Genomic DNA, 21,623 nt, shown 5'->3' on the forward strand with positions numbered 1-21,623 from the left:
GGCATTGAAGGATACCGCATTCAGAGAGGACTTAAGGGAGGAGATATTTGAGTACTTTGAGAATAACACAGGAAGTGTGGAGTCTGAAGGAACCCTGTGGGAGGCCTTCAAGGTGGTAATGAGAGAGGCTGCCATATCTAAATCGAGAGGGCTCCAACAGGGAATACAGCGTGAGCTACAGGAGACAGAAAAGAAACTAGAAGTTATTATGAAAAGAGGGGGCACCTCACTGGCAGATGCCGAACAGGCGAACCAACTACAACAGATTTGTAGTGGGCTCTGGGAAAGGCTATGCAACCTGAACTATAAAAAATACATTGAAAGACAACATGCAGGGGGAGACAAACCGGGGAGGCTGCTATCATGGCTATACAAGAACGAGACGCCAAGGCCAGCTATCAGGGAGATAACAGGAGAAGCAGGCCAAGTATGGAACACCCAAGAGAGTGTGAATGAGGGATTCCTTAGATTCTGTAAGCGCCTCTACGAAGATGCAGGGGAGTCCGCAGAGCAGGAAACTCGGGAGACGCTGGAAGACATAGGATTACCTAAATTGACTGAAGAAGACAGAGAAAACCTGGATGCCCCGATCACATTAGAGGAACTAGAGACAGTGGTAATAAACCTGCCTCCCCAGTGAATTCTATAAAACGTATAGACAAGAGGTGCTCCCCCCATTGCTGACAATGCTAAACAAGGCCTTTGAGAAAGGGAAACTGTCATGGGTACTAGCCAGGACCTCCCTGTTATGTCTTTTTTGCCACAAGGTAAGGGTAACACATGGAAAGAACAACTACGAGCCATTTGGGTGGGAGCCTGGCGTGCAAGAAACTCATTTCATCCATACAGTAATACTTAGATATGCCCATATTGCAAGCTGGTTAGTTAGGATGTCACTCCCTGTTACTGCTTCCTGTGTGCCAACCAAGAACTTGCAGCGCGCTCTAGTCTCTGAGCGTGGCTGCCTTTATAAGCCACGCCCAGAGACTGGCCCGTGCTTCGCATGTTTTCTGTTGCTACAAGCACACGCTTACCTTCGTTCGGATCCAGAATTCCTTCCCGTGACGTCGCATCTTCTGCACGTCGTCACAGCTGCTCCTGGAAGAAGGAAAGAACAGAGGCAAACAGTGAGTACATGCTATTAATCCTGCGCAGCTGGAATTTACCTGTTCAATTCGGACACCGCCCGGTTGGAGCCGGAATCGCTCCCTTCATCATTGCAGCCCACGTCTTCCGACCTGTAAGAGAAAAGGACATATAAGTTAGTGGAACATTTTCCTTTTGCCGGCGCTGACGTCTTCATACAAGAACTTACCTGAAACCTAACCATCGGAATAGAATTCCAGTGAAGTAACTGGTACCTTCAGAGCTACGAGGACTTACTCAAACTGAACTCACCTGAACTGATTAATCCAGTGAAGTAACTGGTACCTTCAGAGCTACGAGGACTTACTCGAACTAAACTTACCTGAACTGATTAACCCAGTGAAGTTAACTGGGCCTATTCTGACTCTCTGGACTATAGTCGGATTCCAGCCAGATCCACGGCAGAACTTCTGTCAGCGCATCGCTCTCACCACCAGTAGCACTCCTGCAGATACAGGACGGAGAGCGCACCAACCTTTAAGAGAAAGTGAGACATCCACTAGTTTAGCAATCAGAATCAAGGGAAGAAGGGGGGGAGGTAGGGGTGGTAGTGATTCTTACCTGGGCCCCCACACTAATATCTCCTTCTCTCAACAGATCACCTTTCCTACAGTTGGCAAGAGAGAAAAGGAATCAGAGGTTCTCATTGCTCCCGCAGAGACTCAGGTGAGCGTGACAGAACATGAAGCCCTCCTTAAAACCTCTGCCTGAGCAATGGAGTCCTAGGAAGTTGACCAGTTGTCCCAGTTGTTAGGGGAATTGTGGGCTGAGGTGCATGCGGCCCGTGCTGAAACAAGCGCCTTAAGGCGAGAACTAGTGGTAAACAGGGACAAAACCGATGAAATAGGCCGACAGTTGCTCCAGACACAGGCTGGCCTGGCCCTACTGCCTGGGGGAGCTATGGCAGGTCCGCCCTCACAACCCCAACCAGTACCCCCTGTGCAAGTAGTTGTCCGTGGTAACATCCCATTAGCTCCACCGGAACGTTTCATGTGAGAACCGAAGAGGTTTGGGGTTTTCATGAATCAGTGTCACCCCCATTTCTTGGGCAAACCGGGGTTATTCCCGACAGATCAGTCTAAGGTGGCTTTTGTATTGTCATATTTGGGGGGTCATGCGGCAGACTGGTTGGTCCTGTTGGTGAATAGGGATGACCCACTGCTGCGCAATTACACTGGCTTCCAACGTGAGCTCAAGAAACTCTTTGCCCGTCATACGGAGGGCGAGGCCTTAGACGATGAGCTCCCATCTCTCCGACAAGGTAGCCAAGATCTACTGGCTTATGTGGCTACATTTATTCGGCTGGTAGCCGAAGCAAAGTGGCCCGAGGTAAAGCAAACTACTTTGTTTTATAGGGGTCTACATAGAGAGCTCAAAGACGTATTGGCACAAGTGGTGAATCCCCCTGATGCCTGTGCGGATTACATCGATCTAGCCTACAGTTGGACCACTGTAAGGCTGACCGTGCTCGTACCGTGTTGTATATTAGACCAAAATAAACACCAGTTCGTCCTGTTGCAGAAACGCATTCCGAACCTATGCAATTGGGCGTGGTCCGATCCCCCTCTCACCAAAGCCGAGCGTGACAGAATATGTCAGGAGCAGTTATGTTTATACTGTGGCCAAGCAGGCCACTTTCTTCGTAGTTGCCCGGCCAAGCCCCCTCGGAAAACTGTGGTAGTTATTGATGGGAGAAACAAGGGTACCGCGGACAACGTAACCGCAGTAGATGGCACACAACTGCTCTCAGGACCATTAACCAACGCACCACCGACGTCACCTTGCTTTGTCAAGACGGCCATAAGGAGGAAATTTCCTTTGACTTTATTGCTGACAATTCCAAATGATACTAGGTATACCCTGGTTGGAAATACATAACCCCCAGATTAACTGGCATGCTAGAACATTGACCTTTCCCACAGAATGTAACCAGTGCTATGGCCAAGTTCGTGCATCTATACACCCACCGATGAGACTGCCTGAATCCCTGAGGGAGGCAATGATAATACCGCATCCCAAACCCGCCAAGCCAAGCACAGACTGCGGATCGTATAGGCCCTTATCCATGCTAAACCAGGATAGCAAAATTCTTACTGCTGTACTGGCGAATAGACTGAAGAGGGTAATAAACTCATACACCCCGACCAAACTGGATATGTCCCAGGCAGAAGCATATACGATAATCACAGGAGGTTCCACCACATTATAGAACAGGCGAAGTGCGATCCTGGCGAAATAGCAATAGTCTCGCTGGATGTGGTAAAAGCCTTTGACTCTTTAAGGTGGCCATGGCTGATGGCAATCATGAAAGAATACGGGATAGGTCTGGGGTACCTGCGATGGGTGAAAATGGTGTACAGCTCCCCGACAGCTAGGGTAAAAACGGGAGCGATAATTTCAGACAAATGGTAACTGAGCAGAGGACACGAGACAGGGATGCCCATGGTCTCCGATGCTGTACATCCTTGCGTTAGAACCATTAGCGATCAGTCTAAGACAGCAGTACGAAGAAATTGGGGTCCACACTAAAGAGGGACTGCACTTGATTTCATTGTATGCGGATGACATACTGCTGTACCTGCGTTACCCACAGGAAAACTTACAATATATCCTGGAGGTGATGGAGCACTATGCGACCCTGTCGGACAAATCGTGCATGCTCCCCTTGGGGAGGTATAGAGGAGTCCCACCGGAGAACTTGCCTATTTTGCTGATAGCCTGGGAGACCACGACATTCAGATACCTGGGGATAAACATATACCACACGATTGAAGACGAGCATAAATATAATATGGAGAGAGCAGTGGAAGGAATAAAGAATAGCATGGGATTCTGGACAAAGTTCCCCCTGGCCATGGTGGGGAGGTCGGCTTTGCTGAAGATGGTGGTCCTACCCAGGCTACTACACGTCTTTGTAAACATACCACACATGCTGCCCAGACGTTTTTTTAGCAGGCTTGAAAGTTTATGCAGAGGTTTTTTGTGGCACAATACTAGAAACAGGGTGGCCCTATGGAAGTTACAGAACACATATGACAGAGGGGGCATAAACCTGCCGAACTTCGAGATATACCACCTGGCAGGGCAGCTACAATATGTCGCTAGGTGGCTGTCGGAAGATGAGACAGCAGAATCTAGACTACTGAAGAGCGAATGTGACCCCTATTTCCTGAAGGAAATGACATGGCTACCCAAATCAGAGATGCAAGGGCGATCGAGACTGCTGGAACTGGGGTGGAAGACATGGCACAAAGCGTGCCGAGTCATGGGAAATCCTACTCTAAGCTCCCGCAGGCGCCACTCGTGACACTACGCGGGGTAGATGAGCAAATGCGGAAAGTGATCCGTAAACACTGTGAGCCGGTAGGCTTAGCGACCCTAGGAGACATATGGCAAGAGGGGAAGGCATTGGACTTCCAAACGATAGTAGACGAGACAGGTGAGCATTTGGGGCAATATAGCACATACACTAGAATAATCAGATTGGTGAAAGATATGTGGTCCGAAATAACGTTAGCAGAACAACCTGATACTGCCATAGAAATGATGTACGATATCTCAGAGGGAAGGCACGAAACATCCCGGATTTATGAATTTGTTATGTCGAGAATGGGTAAGGAGCTGCCCCAACTGAGACGTGACTGGTGGGAGGAGGAGGGTGAACCCATGCTAGACGGGCAGTGGGAGAGAGCTCAGAGATACCGCAAAAAGGTGTCTAGGAATGCTAGGCTGCAGCAGATACAGTTGTACGTCACTCATAGTGCATACATGACCCCCAGAAAGGTTGCCAGATTTGGAAGTAAAGAAGAACATAAATGTCCCAAGTGCGGGGAGGTGGATCCTGGGATGATCCACATGTTCTGGGTGTTCCCGGAGGTGGGAAAATTTTGGGAGGAAGTTAAGCTGCGACTATTAGAAAAGGGGATCAAGCTAGACGTGGAATCTATATGGGCATGCATGATAGGGGGTTTTACCAGACCACGCAACTTAAAACATGTATCCAGACTCAAGGACCTAGCATATATCCTGGCAAAAAGGAGAATAGCCATGAGCTGGAAAGCAGCCCACAGACCCAGATTAGAAGTATGGTGGAACGACCTCCTGAAATGGGCAGAAGCCGAGACAGTAGTATGGTACGAAACAGAAGGGCGGATGGGGAAGTGGGACCTCTGATGGCATAGAGACAACTGGTAGCCACATTGTCGAGATCCTCCCATGCTAGTTCTAGTGAACATGACACGTCCAAGAACGATGAATAGGAATAGACCCAGAAGGAGGGCAGGCTGATAAACAAAGGCGACGGCCCGAGTTGGAACAGTGGGTAGGGGGGAAAGACAACAATAATCACATGTAAATGTACGCTGAAGAAGCTTGAAAACAAATTTGTCGGGTGTGATGGTTATGTTTTGTTTGAAAAAAAAATAATAACATTATTTTTAAAAAATCCAGTAGGCGACCATCAAAGAAATGCCAGTCCAGCAGGCCCTGTGCTGCATGCTCTGCCAGTACTGAAACACGCTGCACTCAGTGACCAGAGTACCACCCAGCGACCTGATGAGGGCGTGCCAAGACGCGCCTGCTCCAAGGCACCACCATGACCCAGAGGAACCGGAAGATGGAGCTGTGCTGGGAGACGAGGTGAGAGTACGGGATGCAGCATCAAAAGAGGTGGCAAAGGAAAGGACAGGACAAGAAGTTTGAAGAAGGGGAAGAGGTGCTGGTAAAACAACGCATACAGAGAAAGACAAATGCATGAAATGACAGCACCCCCTGTCCCAAGAGTGACTGAGATAAATAAGAGGTGCCAGGGTAACGGCCGCCAACGGCCAAAGGAACCGGATGAAGATACCGACAAGAGACGAGGACGCCCAAAGAAGAAGAAGAAAGCGAGGACATACCCCGGAATCTAGTCGGTTCATGAGACGGAGACACAGCAGAGGGTCGACTCAAGAGAACCATCAAGAAGTCATGCAGACTTATTAAGCTAGTGTAACATGGACGTAAGGAGATATGTGAGTGGGAGGTGTTGTGAGGGAGGTAGCAGCAGCAAGGAGAGGGTTAACAGGGACTAGATTTAGCAGAGGGGCCTCGAGGAGGAAGAGGCAGATGTGATAGGTTAAAGCAAGTTGAAAGCAAGACGTATCATGTCCTCCTTGAATGAATGATAGTGGAAGTGCCAGGTATATTTAGATGCCAATGGGTTTGTTTTTCCTCCTTTGATAGCAGCAAGAACAAGTCCTAGTGTGTCTTCTTGCTTGGTAAGTATTATCCCCATCCCCGGCACCCACCTCACCCCCAAACAGACGTGATTTATGGCCGTGCCGAGGGAATTTCAGGGCAGATATTTTTGCAAATTTGGCTGCCAGAAAGTCGGATTTATTTTTTGCGTAAACGTACTTGCATGTTTTCCACTTCCAAATGGCAAACAGGCAGTGTCTATTTGCTGTATTCACGGGATTGCATCACAGGCTTTATACAAAACTGTACAGCGTATCCGCCATCTTCCTTCACCCTTATCTGTGCAACACGGCTTTCACTGTTTGCACAACAATTAACTCAACCAGTTGGAAATTAAGCCCAATGTCGATCCCATTTTTTACCACAGCCTCATGTTTGCTTCTTTTTCTGCACTGCTTCACAGGCTCACGCAGACTTGGATGCCTCTGGGGCTCCTGCGCTGGGCGAGGGACTAGTGGGATGGCGCCCCACTGCTCTGGCAGAAGAGCAGCCAGTGGGGGGCTGGAGCCCTACGGCATGAAGTTCCCTGGCCACGATTTCTGTAACTTTACTGACTTTACAAGGTGAGAGGTTCTGATTTGAACATTGCAACATACCTGCCTACGTTAGAGAAAGAAAGTGTAGTATCCTTGCAGCAGGCGCCTCGGTGCGAGAGATGGTCTCCTTCCTGGTCTCACCTCGCGCAGCCGGAACTATGATGCAGTCGCTCCTTGTCACCAACTGTCACTTGGTGTTTTGTTCTGTGACTACCTGACTGGGGTCTTATATTTGCTTACGCTTCTTAATATCCTAAATAAAAGAACTTACCTTAATAAGCTATTCATCTGTGAATACTTCATTGAGTAACGTTTTCTTGATCCTCACACCACCGACAATCACACCTTACACCCTTCTCGAGCACTTGTGCTTCTCCCCCCTCACCTTTATCCTTTACCCACGCTGGATATGAATCAGAGCACATAGACCTTCCTCTCATGATTTGAAACAGTGACATTTCTGTCAACACATGCAGGGTGTCCCGATGTGCCATCAACATTTCATGCATACCCTTTTTCCAGTCCATCCAATTCTCCCTAGACAACTGTACAGATTCCTTGATTATGCGGTTGGTATGTTCCACCGCCAAGGAATCTATACAGTTGTCTACCTTAATAAGCTATTAATCCGTGAATATTTCACAAAGACCCAGCGAATAACGTCACCCAAGCCCCAACCACAAAGCTCTGTCCTCTGGCCATACCCACCAGATTTAAGAAAAAAAAGTCACCATCAAGAAACACTCTAGAGTTCTAGTTTTAAGAGTCTGTCTTAAACATACCTACCTACGTTAGAGCAACACGGTCTCATGGCCACCAAATGGCAGCAGAAGACTGGAAAAACGAGAGGTCCAGGCCTGGGGTGCACATCTGCACCCAGGTAGGCACAATTTCTTTCAAAACAGTGTGGAATTCCGAGCACGGAGAAAGCAGCTCAGAACTTTATGGCAGAGTGGGGGTGGGGTGGGAAGAGTAGGTCACTTGTGAGGCGGAGACACCCACCCATTGCCTTGCGAAGCTCCGAGCATCAGAGAGGAGGGGTCGCAGGGTGGTGGAAAGAGGTTTACTTCAGGATGCATTCAATACTCAGCCTCCGCTCATGCCTCAAAGGTATTTGCTACAGAAAGAATTATAGCAGGCAATCACATGGCGGCATGGGCGGAATTTCTTGTATTGACAGAAAACCCAGAGACTCCATGCTATTCACCGGAGACCCAAAGAAGAGCATTAAAACCCAGAGACTAGGCAAGTATACATTGCAGGGAGATGTGCTTCACTTATCGGCTCAGTGCTACCAGGCAGGGCATTGAGCTGTACCGGCCAGAGTCTGTCTGTGTACCACAAGATGTCTTTCTTGATTTCCACCCGACCCCCTGCATTTCTTCCGCTGTCTGTATAGGGCCCAGTTCCTTCATTTCCCTTTGTTGTCTCACTGACTAGAAGCCTGCATTATCATGTATACTATGTTAGTATACAGTGAAAATGCAGACTCCTACGTAGTCTTGCCAACAAGAGAATAACAAATGAGTATTTTGCCTTAAAACAACCCATACTGTAGGCAGAGGTCTTCAATCTGTTGTGCCCACCCCCGGTGATTCATGATGGTGAGAAAAGATCATGCATGTGTGCATGACTAGCCACTGGCCCCCTCCGCTCATTTAGTGCGACGTGATGTGGGCTTGGCCACAAAACTGGAAATTAACGCAGCCTGGGCCCACACTTTCCTGCATTTGGATTGCACGTCCAGCAGCGTTGTTGCTTCCTGCTGGTGCTGCCAGCGTCATCTTGCCTGGTAAGGGATGCCGCTTCTTGGAACTCCCTCCACACCACGGATGGAGGGGGTGCCGAGAAGTGAGCGTTTCAGGCCTTTCCTGGTGCCCCTGCTCCCCTCTCCCCCTGAGGACCCACAAAGGCGGACGTGTGGGGAGAGAAGGTGAGTAGGGGGGCTGGATCACTGCAATGCTGGTCCCCCTGAACCCCTCTTCCTCTTTGCCCCCATCTTGGGGTCCACGGGGGAGAGGAGGCACGCGGGACGGAAGCACACATTGCCGGTGTCATATGTTATCCTGTTCCCCCATGGCTGATTGTTGGGCTCCAGCAATCTGGCGTGGGGAACCGGATATCATACAACACCTGTCCCCATGCTTTGGCTGCCCCACTGCCTCCTCACTCCTTTGGTCCATGGGCCAGCTCTGGCTGAGTCTGAGATCTGGCATCAGATGTCTGGCCAGATCTCGGGACCCGGCTTGCCTCAGCCCTGACAAGGCTTTACCAATCCCCCAGCTTCGCTGAGGGAAGCTGGGGACTCGATGACCTAATCTTCACTGTGCTCCGAGTCCTTTCCCTAACAGTCACACGCGCATTTCCTGACTTTATTTGCTCATCCAGTTTGTTTTCTTCTGTCCTTAAGTGACACGACAGGAATCAATGGGCCATGAACATCACTGGGATGGTGAGCGTGAGGGGTTAGTGGGGGGCAACGCTGTTGAAAGCAGGCATTCTACATGCTGGGCACATTATTGTTGTTCAAATGTGCATTTTACACGTTCATAGGAAAAAACAAATCTCCAAACTCCAAAATGCTGTTGAAACTTGCATTCACTAGTTAACTAGTTTTCTTTGAAATTGGTTTCATGTTTTTTCTTTTTTATCGGAGCACCCCACCAATACTTTGTAATTTGTGTGCCCCTTGCTTTGTGTTTTATCACAGGTTATGTATTTCTAAATATGTTATGCTTGTCAAACTGGTTATAATCACACATAAATGCTTCTGTTGTGCTGACAGCAGTTATAAGGAAATGAAACTGTGGGTTCATGGATGCCAACCTTTGATTTTCACTGCAGCGGCAGAAATACTGCAACCCATCCCTTGGCCAAACACATTTTATAGCACTTCCTTTTTTATAAGTAATTGCAAAAAGACATTTGATTAACAAGTTTTGTATATATAACATCTCAGCAACGGTTTGTCAACCTTCTGACCTACCCCGGTAGCCATCTACTATAGAGCGAGTCTATGCACCCCTTCATGTACAAAAAAATCACTGCATTGCCAACAGTACTTTGGTTACACCACTGCCATAGAAGTGATTTAAAGTGGAATTCATGTATATCTCCCTGCTGTGGGTGTCAGGCCTTTGCCTGCATGGGGCACCATATGTTGCAGGGAAGCCAGGGGCCCTCGTGTCTGGCACAGCAGCCGCGGCAGAGTCTGCTGCTAATTCAGCACTGTCACCGAACTGCAGTAAAAGTTAAATGGCTATTACTCGATGTTTCCGAAAGTTAGCTCGGTGGGTTAAGCACTACCGTGTTAGAGTCTATGCAAGACATTTAGATGAATGATTGGAATGCCAGCAGGCTGCACATCTCAACTATTCTAGGCAGGAAATCGAAAGGGTAAAATATAACAAGCTGATGCTCATTCTCTCGCTATCATTTTCTATCCCTGTGACTTGAGTAGGAGGCACATTTTCAGGTACGTGCGCTGACTGCTCTCTGTTCTCTCTGCCAGCTGGGGTGGACTCACATATAAGGAACCTTGGAGATTTCCCGCTAGGACTCTCCACCCTAGGTTCCTTTTGTGTGCGGGGGAGGATGTTCGCTGACTGGTAGCGTGTAGTGCGCAAATATTGATAAGGTCAATCAGGTAGGTCTGTATCTTTTTTTTATTCTCATTTTTTTCAATTGCAGGAAGGCAAATTGGCTCTATCATCCCACCCAGGACAGCAAAGTCCCCAGCAGCAGTGGCACCACAAAAAATCCTGACATCTGTAGTAGGACTTGCTGAAGGTAAGGATGCCTTTTTAACTGTATTTGGCTGTGGGTGAAGGTGGGGCCATTTGAAAGGTATAGTTAGGAGTCACAATCAGGGATTTCAAGCGTATTTTTGAGGCTTTTCCTCAACAATGAAAGTTCTTTTCCAATGTTTGCTGGGTTATGGGTTCACCCCTGTGTCCCGCTCTTGTGGGTGCTGACCCTTCTCAATCGTATTCCAAACTATATCCAAGAAAGTGAACCAGATGAAACAGACAGAGGTAACTTATACTTTGGAGAAGCTGATAAATCTCTTACCATCGAAGAAAGGAAAATCAAGGAACCCACCATCTATCCCGACCCAGCCTTTGCCCAGAGAAATTATCCAGCTCTTGCTGAAGCTTTTTCACAAGCTATTCCTAAAGAAGGCCGAGCGAAGGGAGGTCCCTTTCTTAAAACTAGGTTTACTTTACAGAAAAGAAACCTCCTCTGAAGGGTTAATAAAAACTCAGCTAGTAATACCTAAAAGTCACTGAAAGGTTTTGCTAGAGGTTGCACATTCCCAACCTTACAGCAGGACATTTGGGCCAAGCTAAAACCCACACACATATTAGTGGGAAGGTTTACTGGCCAGGTATCTACTCGGACATCAAAACGTTCATACAAACATGCAAGATATGCCAAAAGACCAACCCGCATGTTCCATTACTTGCCCCTTTGGACCCGTTGGCAATTATAGAAGTCCCCTTTTCACAAATTGGCATGGACATAATAGGACCCCTAGAAACAACGTGGATTATGCAACCCGAGGCATTCTCAATGTGAAATAATACCACTCAGCAAATCTTGAAACATCTTCTACCATATTTCTCTAGGGTTGGCTTTCTCAAAGAAATACTGGCAGATCAGGGTTCAAATTGTATGAGTAAGTTTATGGCCGAAGTCAAAGAGCTACTCCATATTACCACCTTGTGAACTTCGGTGTACCATCCCCAAACTGATGGTCTAGTAGAAGATTCAATAAGCCTTTGAAACTAATTGTATGAAAATTGGTAGACAAAGACAGGAAGGACTGGGACCGAATGATCCCATGGGCACCGTTTGCAGTGAGAAAACCCCTCCAAGCTTTCACAGGTTTCTCTCCCTTTGAGCTACTCTATGAGAACCGAGGAATGTCCTAGGCATGCTCCGGGAAACCTGGGAAGAACACGGGGAAGCCCCCATTCCAACACATGAAATTAGTCCGGGACTTAGTTTGTACACACATGGGAAAGGCCCAAAACCAGCGAAGGCCAGCTACGACAAGAAAGTCAATTTACAATCTTTTCTATTGGACAGAAAGTACTAGTCCTCTTGCCCACTTCAGAAAACAAACTTGTCTCCAAATGGCACGGGCCTTATGAAATAATAGAGAGAACGGGAACGTGCACATATAAAATAGCACAACCAGACTGAAAACAGAAAGTCCACTTATACCACATTAACCTCCTAAAAGAGTGGAAAGAAAACCAGTCAGCCACCCATTCCAAAGTGTTAGCCTGCCTGGTTCCCAAAGACATAGATAACTTTGACTTAATTCCACCCGAGTTATCGAGCCAACAACGAGAAGATCTAAAGCATGTAATAGTCTAATTCCCTGATGTATTCTCTGAGAAACCAGAAAGAGTAAAAGGTACATATCATCATATCCGAACACCTACAGGCAAAGTAGTTCACCCAAACCTTACTGTCTGCCGGAGGCGCATAAACAGGTAGTGATTGAGGAAGTTAATAAAATGTTGAAGGCTAATATCATTGAGCCTTCCTCAAGTCCATGCTCCTCTCCTATTGTGTTGGTCACTAAACCCGACAGGTCCTGCAGATTCTGCATCGACTTCCGTCAAGTCAATGCCATATCGGACTGCTTTACTTTATCCGACCCTCTAAGTACTAATTTGACTGATCTACATGTATCAGGCTGTGGCGCATGTGAGAAACCATGCCTCTGCAAAATGTAGCCATCGCTTAGTTTACTTTTTTTGCTCAGGTGCGTTGCGCTGTTTCAGCTGTACTGCATAATTTATGGCATAGTAGCAATGGGGGTTATGACCTTTCTGGAGGATAGTGCCTGGCTCATATTAGCAAAGGCCAGCCTGTTAAGGTGTAACATTTATTTTTGTTCACCCAGTAAAGATCACTTTGGTCATGAGCTCTGTCCCTGCATACCCTCCTATTTCCAGTCCCTATAATTTCCTGTACATGTTGCAGTCTGCAAGCTGGGACTCTCTACGGTTGATATTTACATTGAAGAAACTGAAACAGTAAAACACTACTTTGGGCAGACCTTAATGGCTAAACTGCTAGATACTGATAGGGAGTGTCTGGAAGCGGAAATCACTAGTGAGGAAGTGGAGGCTGTGATCAAAGGTCTATGGTGCAACAAAACTCTGGGGCCAGATTGTTATCCAGCCTGTTTCTACCATAAATTCTGTACCAAATTGAGCCTGAAGCTTTCAAGCCTCTTCAACTCATTCGGCCGGAGAGGTATGGTGACCACCCCTCCCCAATGACAAAGGCCAAAGCAGTAGTACTCCCTAAACCCAATTAGGACCCGAAGCTCTGTGGCTCCTATCGCCCCATTGATCTTTTAAACTTGGATGCTAAGATATACACAGGGCTCCTAGTGGCCCAATTACCGCCTCTCCTACTAGACCTAGTAGGTATGGACCAATCAGGGTTTATTCGAGGCAGACACAAATGGGACCACACTAGAAGGGTATCCCATTTAACAGAAAAAGTGCAACGTTGCAGGGATCCGGCGGTATTAATAGTGCTTCACACCGAAAAAGCGTTCAACCAAGTCGAATGGCCATTTTTATATGAAGCTCTGGAACAAACGGGAGTGGGCCCGAATTTTCTCCAGATGGTTAAGGCAGCTCATAGCAGACCCACAATGAGACTTTCAATCAACTCATGCTTGTCAGAAATAGTGCAGATCTCTTGAGGGACGAGACAGGGATGCCTTTGTCCCCACTCCTATACGCATTGTACCTAGAACTGCTAATAATGTCCATAAGGCAAAACCCGGCAAAACAAGGGATAGGATTTGGGCGGGGGAGAATACAAAATAATAACTCTCGCAGATATGCTGTTGAATCTGATGCACCCAGCCACCTCAATACCAGCATTATTGCAAGAACTCTCCACGGTGGAAAAAGTAGTGGGGCTAAAGATCAATATGGCCAAATCAGAACTATTAAATCTAGGGGCTTACAAAAGAATATCTGAATGTGTTACAGAAAATGTCCCCATTTAAGATAGCAACAGACCCGATATCATATATCGGGTGAAATTAACTAATTCTATTTCAACCAAATACATGACTAATTTCGTGAAAATCCTCTTAAAAATCAAGGCAGACTTAAACAGATGGAACGCACTACGAATTCCCTGGTTAGGGAGGATAGCCTTAATAAAAATGGTGGTGATCCCTAAATTACTCTCTCTCTTCCAGACGCTTCTAGTTAAGGTTCCTTTAACGTTTTTTAAAACGCATAGCAGACTTATAACTCAATTTATCTGGCAAAACAAACGCCCCAGAATAGTTCTAGAGTCTCTGATGGGTTGAAGAGGGGCTTTGATCTCCTGAACATTTCTAGATATTATGTGGCAGCTCAGCTGAGAGTCCTGCGAGAATGGCTTTCTAATGACATGTCAAAACCATGGGCTTGAATGGATCAGGCTGTGGCAGGGAGTCAAGACAGACATAGGAATACTTGTATTTGTATTTGTTTTATTTATAACGCGCAAACCATCGGGCCCGGAGGCATCAGGGCGCAATTTGTACAGAGTTACAATAATATACAGACAAAATTATATTACAAAATGTACATTAACAGCATATTAACAGTCTTTCTAATTACATATATTACAGAGATTACAGTGCCACTAGGATTAACAGAGGATATACCCTAGGGCGTACAGAAATAGTAACAGAGGTAGCGGGCCAGAAATAGTATCAGAGGAAGCGGGCCAGTGTATGTAAGACAGAGACGCAGAGCATGTCTTAGTGCTGGTCAAAAAGCCAAGATTTGGTTTTGGTCTTGAAGGTGTTGACAGAATCTTCCGCTCTGATAGTAGCGGGGAGGGTGTTCCATAGTTTGGAGGCTAGGACAGGGAAGCTAGTGCCCACCGCTTTTTGAAGCTTAAACCTGGGGATCGATAGACAATGAGTCTGGGCAGTTCTTAGTGGTCGGGCGGTTGAGTGGTGAGACAGCCGACTGCAGAGGTAGATAGGGGCCTTGTTGGCCAGGCATTTGTGCATGAGGGCAAGTGTTTTTAAAGAAATTCTCGGCTTGACAGGTAACCACTTTAGGTTGGTTCTGGATTCTGAAATGTGGTGTTTGCGGGGGATGTTGAAGGCCGCTCAAATGGCATTATTCTGGGTTGTTTGGAGTTTGTTCAGGTTCTCTTGGCTGGTACCCAAGTAAAGAGCACTGCAATAATCAATTTTTGCCATAATGAGTGTTCTAGCTAGTGTGACACTGTTAGGGGTGGTAAGAAACAGTCTGCAGGCTGCAATAAGGTTGCACGTGTATGCAGAGGCACACCTGACTGCATTTATATCCCCAAGTCACATTCTCTCGATGGTATGTGAAATATGGGACTGCCTGATTAGACAGGGGCAATTGTGCACAATCCCATCCCCATTTACCCCAATACTGTGGAATCCACTGTTTTCCCCCGGGAATGTGCCAGGGCTCCTTTGCAAGATGGCGGGCAGTGGGGTGCAAAAAAGTGGGATATATGATGGAGGGAGGAGAGGTCAGATCCTGTGAGGAACGCAAACAACATCTAGGCCTGTACGATAAGGACAAGATGAATACTACCAGCTAAGACACTGGTTGAAACAATCTGACATAAAAAAGTGGAGGACAAAGAGGCTTGACTCTTTTTCGAAAAAATGTATAACACCACATACAGGGGGTCAAACGACTAGTATCAAATCTCTATGGGATTCTTCAAGATGACACCTCAACCGTACATGGCCATACATGCTGAAATGGCAGAACACAATTGTGGAGGAAGTACCAGTCAACCATTAGGAAACACTCTTTGAACAAATCCCGAAAAACTAACTAGATCTATCCAAATCAGGGAGGCATGGTACAAGACTATGGTACAATGCCACTATGCCCCAGAAAGACTACACACAGTGTACCCTGGGATAACACAGGCATGTTGGAGGGGGTGCTCGGGGAAAGGGGACTGGAGGCACATGGTTTTTGGAAGATGTAAAGTCTCAGACCCAGAAAATGGTGCAAAGTCCGCTAAACCTACTCCCAGAAAGAATGGATGTGCTGCCTCTTTGATCTGGAATTCCAGATGCCAACAAAACCCCAGCGTAAAGCCTTTATCATCTTATTGATAGCAGCTTGGTTGGTAGTAGCATGGAAGTGGAAACAAAAAACACCTACGAATGTTGAATGGCTGCGCAAAGTTTGGGACATAATGGCCATTGAATCGATTACGTACGCAATACAAAGCGATAGAGACAAATTCCGCCAAGACTTGGGAATGATACTAGACTACCTCAGGGAGATTATATGTTGCAATGGTGCCCTCGAAACCTGAGAATTCTGGACATAAAGTAGACGCTGAAGCACATTTTGATGAGACAAGAGTTGTATCACCAAGAGAATTGAATGCAGGCCACTGGAGGTCAGGGGGAGGAATGGGGAGATTTGAAGAGGGAAGGGAGTGCTTTGTATTTTACATTTTTTTTAAATAAAAATACATTTAAAAAAAGAAACTGAAACAGGTGCTTTTCTTTTAAAGGACACACACAAAATGATTCTGCAGCAATTTAGGTACAAGAGCTCTGCAGTTATGAAAGTATTGCCTCTCCAGAACACCCGCAAGCAGATGGAACTAGCCACAATGAGTGAAAATCTTGGAGGAAGTTACCAAGCACGCTTCACTCACAAATAGGGACACATGAGGCAGGAACATCCATAGCAAGCCCACTATAAATTAATGGTTTTGGGTACAGACAAGTTTCACAAATAATTGGAGCATATTAAATGTACTTTTTAATTTTTTCTTCTCTTGGGCAATCATTCAAATAATGTGCTTTTCTTTGATTCCGACAACTCTCTGTGTATTTGAAAAGATGGGCAATTTGAGCCTTTCGCTATTCCTGGTGAAGTTAATTGTAAATGGCTGATAGGGTCTTGTTGAAAGTAGAAGTGAAATACGTAAAGAAAAGGATTTCAAAGCAGTAGTGTTTTTCCAGTCAGCAGGTAAGCAATGTATTTCTTTTTTGTCCATCAATTTGGTGTTTGGTGGAGGAGGATACATCTGACGTCCCTACGCGCAGGCATTCCCCTTTTTCACACATACCGATGAGTCTGCACAATGCCTACCACTATTTTACAGCATCTCTTTCCTCTAGAGTTACTCTCTAAAGTATAGATGGTCTGCATGATTTCTCTTATGTTATTAGGCATTTGTAGAGCGCCTTTTACCATTGGTATGATCTCAAAGCGCTATGGGTTGAATGCCCTGGGGGCCATAGTCCAGGTCAGAGTATGCGTGCAGCTAGACTGAGTTGTGGGTTGCTGCATGGGGAGGGACGGGAAAGTGCCAAGGAGCGCAACAGTAAGCAAAAATGAAACCAAGAGGACGGATAGGATCGCGCTTAAGGAGATTGCCTTACCCCAGTGTACAGCTGAAGCAAAAAGTCTGTTGTATTGATAGTCACATTTTGAAGTTTAAACGTGCCTTTTTCATACCCGCAGCCAAGAAACAGTGTACTAAGACACAGAAGACATTGGATGAAATAATTAAAACCTATTATGATGCAAGACTAATTCAGGCTTTAAAAAGAAAGGCAGAGGTGGAAAAGCAGCCACTGGTGGAATCTGGGAAATGCTGGAAAACGAGTGTTGCGTGAAATACAAGATGATGTAAAAAAACAAAAATAATTATATTGAAAAAGCTGATGGATGGAAACCGACTATTCCCAAACTTAGTAATGGCTGTTTATAGTTATGGTTACAAAAGCTGGAAAACCTAAGTCTTTTGGCAGGGATGGCTAGTGTTCTTCATTCCTCCTACATTCTTGCCCTAGAACCCGCCTCTGTTGCTTCAACTGGACAATTCATAGACACAGCAGTAAATCGGCAGATATCTCTGTGTAATGTTGCAGTTCCCAAAGATGTGGCTGTGCAACAACTATAAAATATTGGACTATCAAGTAACAGCCAATAGTCTGCTACAAAGGTTTTGTCGGACAGATCTAATTTGACAAGCCAATTCCATCACCACGTCTTTTCAACAGTGTGTCCTTGTTACAGTATGATGGTCATGCCTGTTTAGACAGTGAAGTGACACCTACACGTTCTAACACACCTGCTCAATTATTGAGATTACGGTCTTTAAAAACAATGGAATTGGTACATCCCCACAACTAGTTTTGTTGCTACGTCAGTCACTGCTACTAATTAACAACGTAATTGTAGCTCACATGCTGGTGTGTGAAACTGAAGATGCAAGTGCTCTTGTATGTAGAACTACAAAGTAGATCTGGTGAATTTGTAGGTTGGTGCCAACTTGTAAATGGTACATATTTTTGTGCTATTGGGTATTGTCTTGGGTGTGATGAATGGTCAAACTAATTGTTAGCTGCTCATTTTAATATTGGTTGAAGTGACTGTCGGCAGTCTGTCATGCAGGAAGACCTTTAATGAATCTGTATAGGTGACTAAAAGTAAGTATTTTAGTGCAGTGATTTGTAATTGTGGGAGTTTATTGGCTGTGATGATGCCATGTTAGCTAGAGTTGAGAACTGAAATGAGGGAGTTTACATGTTGGTTTGTGACCTTGTGGGGTGGATGTGTAGTTTTGTATACTAAATCGCTGAACTTAGTTAACTACATTTGAGTGCACTAGCATAAAAGGCAAAGATGGAAAGTGATGGCTGCAAATTCCCTTGAGGTTTTCCAGTACACTATCAATATGTCTAACTAGACTCACCCTATAGTAATACCACGCATCTTACATACAAGGAATAAATCCTGGAGTAATCAAAACCCTTTTCCTAAATTTTTTGGAAGCATCATGAAATAACTACTCCTGAAGTTGTCTGCAATAATCATTCACAATTCCAAACCCATCCTAAAGTTGACATGGGGTAATCCTGAAGTAATCCCCACCCACCCTGAAGTTGTCATGGGGTCATCCTGGAGTAATCCTCACCCATCCTGAAGTTGTCATGGCGTCATCCTGGAGTTGTTTCCGTGATAACTCTAGTGCCAGCGCATGTAAATATTTCGGCCGAAACACATACTTCAGGATGATTTCGGATGATCTCCCTGAACTAGCCATGGATTACTCTAGAATGGAGTCACCGGATGACTCCAGAATGATTCCAGGAAGATATTCCTTTTTGACTTGGGCTGGGAGCAGAGGGATCAGAGAAAGGTTGCTTTATTGCAGTGTCTTATGCAGATCTGTGGTGGGTACGTTTGATAGTCTGTGAGTTACCTGGAGCAGTGGTTATTGTGCGCTATAGTTAGAATGTATATTGGTTTCAGGATTGTCTGTGCTGTGTAGCAGATGGGTGTTACTATACTTTGCTTAGGAAGCCATGCATTAACAACTGGAGACAATTCCTTTTCATTTTGGAAACATCCCAATTGGTCACATATCTTTATATCCATGCAAAACCGTCTTTGTCCCGCCTGCACTATATTAATTAATGTTAGGATAAACCATCGTTATATCTGGCAGGAATACAAAAAAACAAATACAGGGCCAACTATTTGTAGTAAATGAACTGAACCCTCTCTGCTGTCTGCCCACTGACAGCTGATGGTCAGGAATTGTGATCCCCCAGAGCAATCGGTGAGCCTCATGGTGAATGCAGGTTCTGGGTGTACGCAGTTATGGTTCTTGGGGAAATATTAATGTTGGGTTGTAGGATACAGTCCCACAGGAAAGTGTGCAGACTCCCATGCCCAATCACTCACCAGCACCTTGGAAGTGCCAACGCTCCACCTCCCCCACAGTCTCACTGGAGAAGCCATAGTCGATGTCTCCCGTTCCCATTAACGCTTTTGAGCACCCTCCTTCACAGGGCTGTTTGTTCCCACTAACCCTGCTCCTTTTTTCAATCACCTTGGTTACTTCTCAGATGCTAGAGAAAGCGTTAATCTGTTGGCTATACTATTATACCCATATGTCACTCGGTCTGGTTGTGGTTTGTAATAGACATGAAAGAGGGCCAAGCCCAATGGTCCACTCTTCTGTTCCAGAGCTTTTGGCTTGGCTGCAAGTTTTGTCCTTCTCTGCACCCACATGGTAACACTGGCTCTCCTTGGATAAGCGACCGAGCCTTCCCATTGGTCCCTGGTTAGAGCCAACGGTGGCTCCAGAGAATTCGTCGTATAGGACTGTCTGGTCATTTAAAATGGGGAGCGGCTGGAAGCGTCAGTGTGTCTGAGTTTTCCTTTATGCATTGATTAAAGAGCAATTGGAGAGATGCTGCTTGAATCAGAGAAAGTTTACTTTTTGCCTAGTGCTAAAAAGTGCATTTCTGTGCTGTCTGCAAAGGGTTTTCCGATTGAGAGCAGCGGTTTCAAGGTAGGCATTGCAAAAGATGTCATAATACTGATTTTCCATACTAATGTTATAGAAAGTCAAGATTCTATTAAAGACACAGGCGAAGGATTATATTTTCTTTCTTTACTCAAAAACTCAAGCAGCAATATAACATCAACAAATATAGTAAACATTTAATACAAATAAAGAACTACATTGCTCAAGAAATTCTGCTTTTTTGTAGTCCATTTTTGATATTTTAACTTGATACATGTGATATGTCAGCCAATCCTCTCCCTGCCAGTCCCATAACCTTTCCTCCATCTTTGTCCTTCCTCTTTCTTTAGGCATTGATTAATTAAACTGTTAATTAATGCACCCCAACCAGTAGATGCTGTAACACAACATTGTTCCCTCTGTTCACCTCAGGATCCAGTTGCTTAAGTCTCAGTTCCTGTTAAACACCAAAATAACAAAGCTGATGCTAGCTTGTATAGGATGGGTAATTGCCAAATGTAATTCCTCACAACAGTTTTACTGTATATACATTAAATCAGAATTAAACCAACATTTGCATCGATTAACTGGGTGGGATAATCCTTCGCCTCTGTGTCTGTAATAGACTCTTCACTTTCTATAATTATTTTTCTTTTTTATTTATTTATAGTGTAATTGGTAAATTAAAACCTTAAACACTTATACAAATATAATGTCATTTAAACAGGCACATATTAAAACATATTAAAAGCATTTGAACATATAGGCATAAATTTATAATAGTCTAGGTCAGTTGTTCAAATTATGTGATAAAGTGCAAATGCTCAATTTCATTTTACATAATCCACATATAAATAATTATTCTATAATGTTAAAATGTCAAGGAGTTCCCCCCTTCTCGCCCGAGTTCGATCTTTGCTGGATTTCTTGATCGATGCCTTCTTGAGGATGGATCGAGTCTTGAATAAGGCTGCACGAGTATTCCAATTGGTTGTCGAACAGCAGAGGAGGAGGTCGGCAGGATTTCCGGAAGGATTGGGTGTAGGGTTTTAATAAGGATGTGTGAAATACTGGGTACATTTTCTTCCAGGAGTCTGGTAGTCTGATCCGGTATGAAACTGGATTGATTATTTCCTTGATGGGAAATGGACCATAGTACCAAGGGGCCAACTTGTTTGGCCGTAGATGTCGGGGTAGTAATTTCGAGGACAACCAGACTTGATCACCAATTGCATAAGAAGGACCTGGTCTTCTTTTGGAATCTGCATACCTCTTAGTCTGTGTTCTGGCCCTCTCTAAGTTTTCTTTGCCCTTCTGGTGTACGTTGATGAGGGTTTCTATCCAGGAGTCGGCAGTTGGTACAGAACAGAA

This window comes from Ambystoma mexicanum, chromosome 6q (genome assembly GCF_040938575.1).
Source record: "Ambystoma mexicanum isolate Mex_15411 chromosome 6q, UKY_AmexF1_1, whole genome shotgun sequence".
Classification (NCBI taxonomy): domain Eukaryota; kingdom Metazoa; phylum Chordata; class Amphibia; order Caudata; family Ambystomatidae; genus Ambystoma; species Ambystoma mexicanum.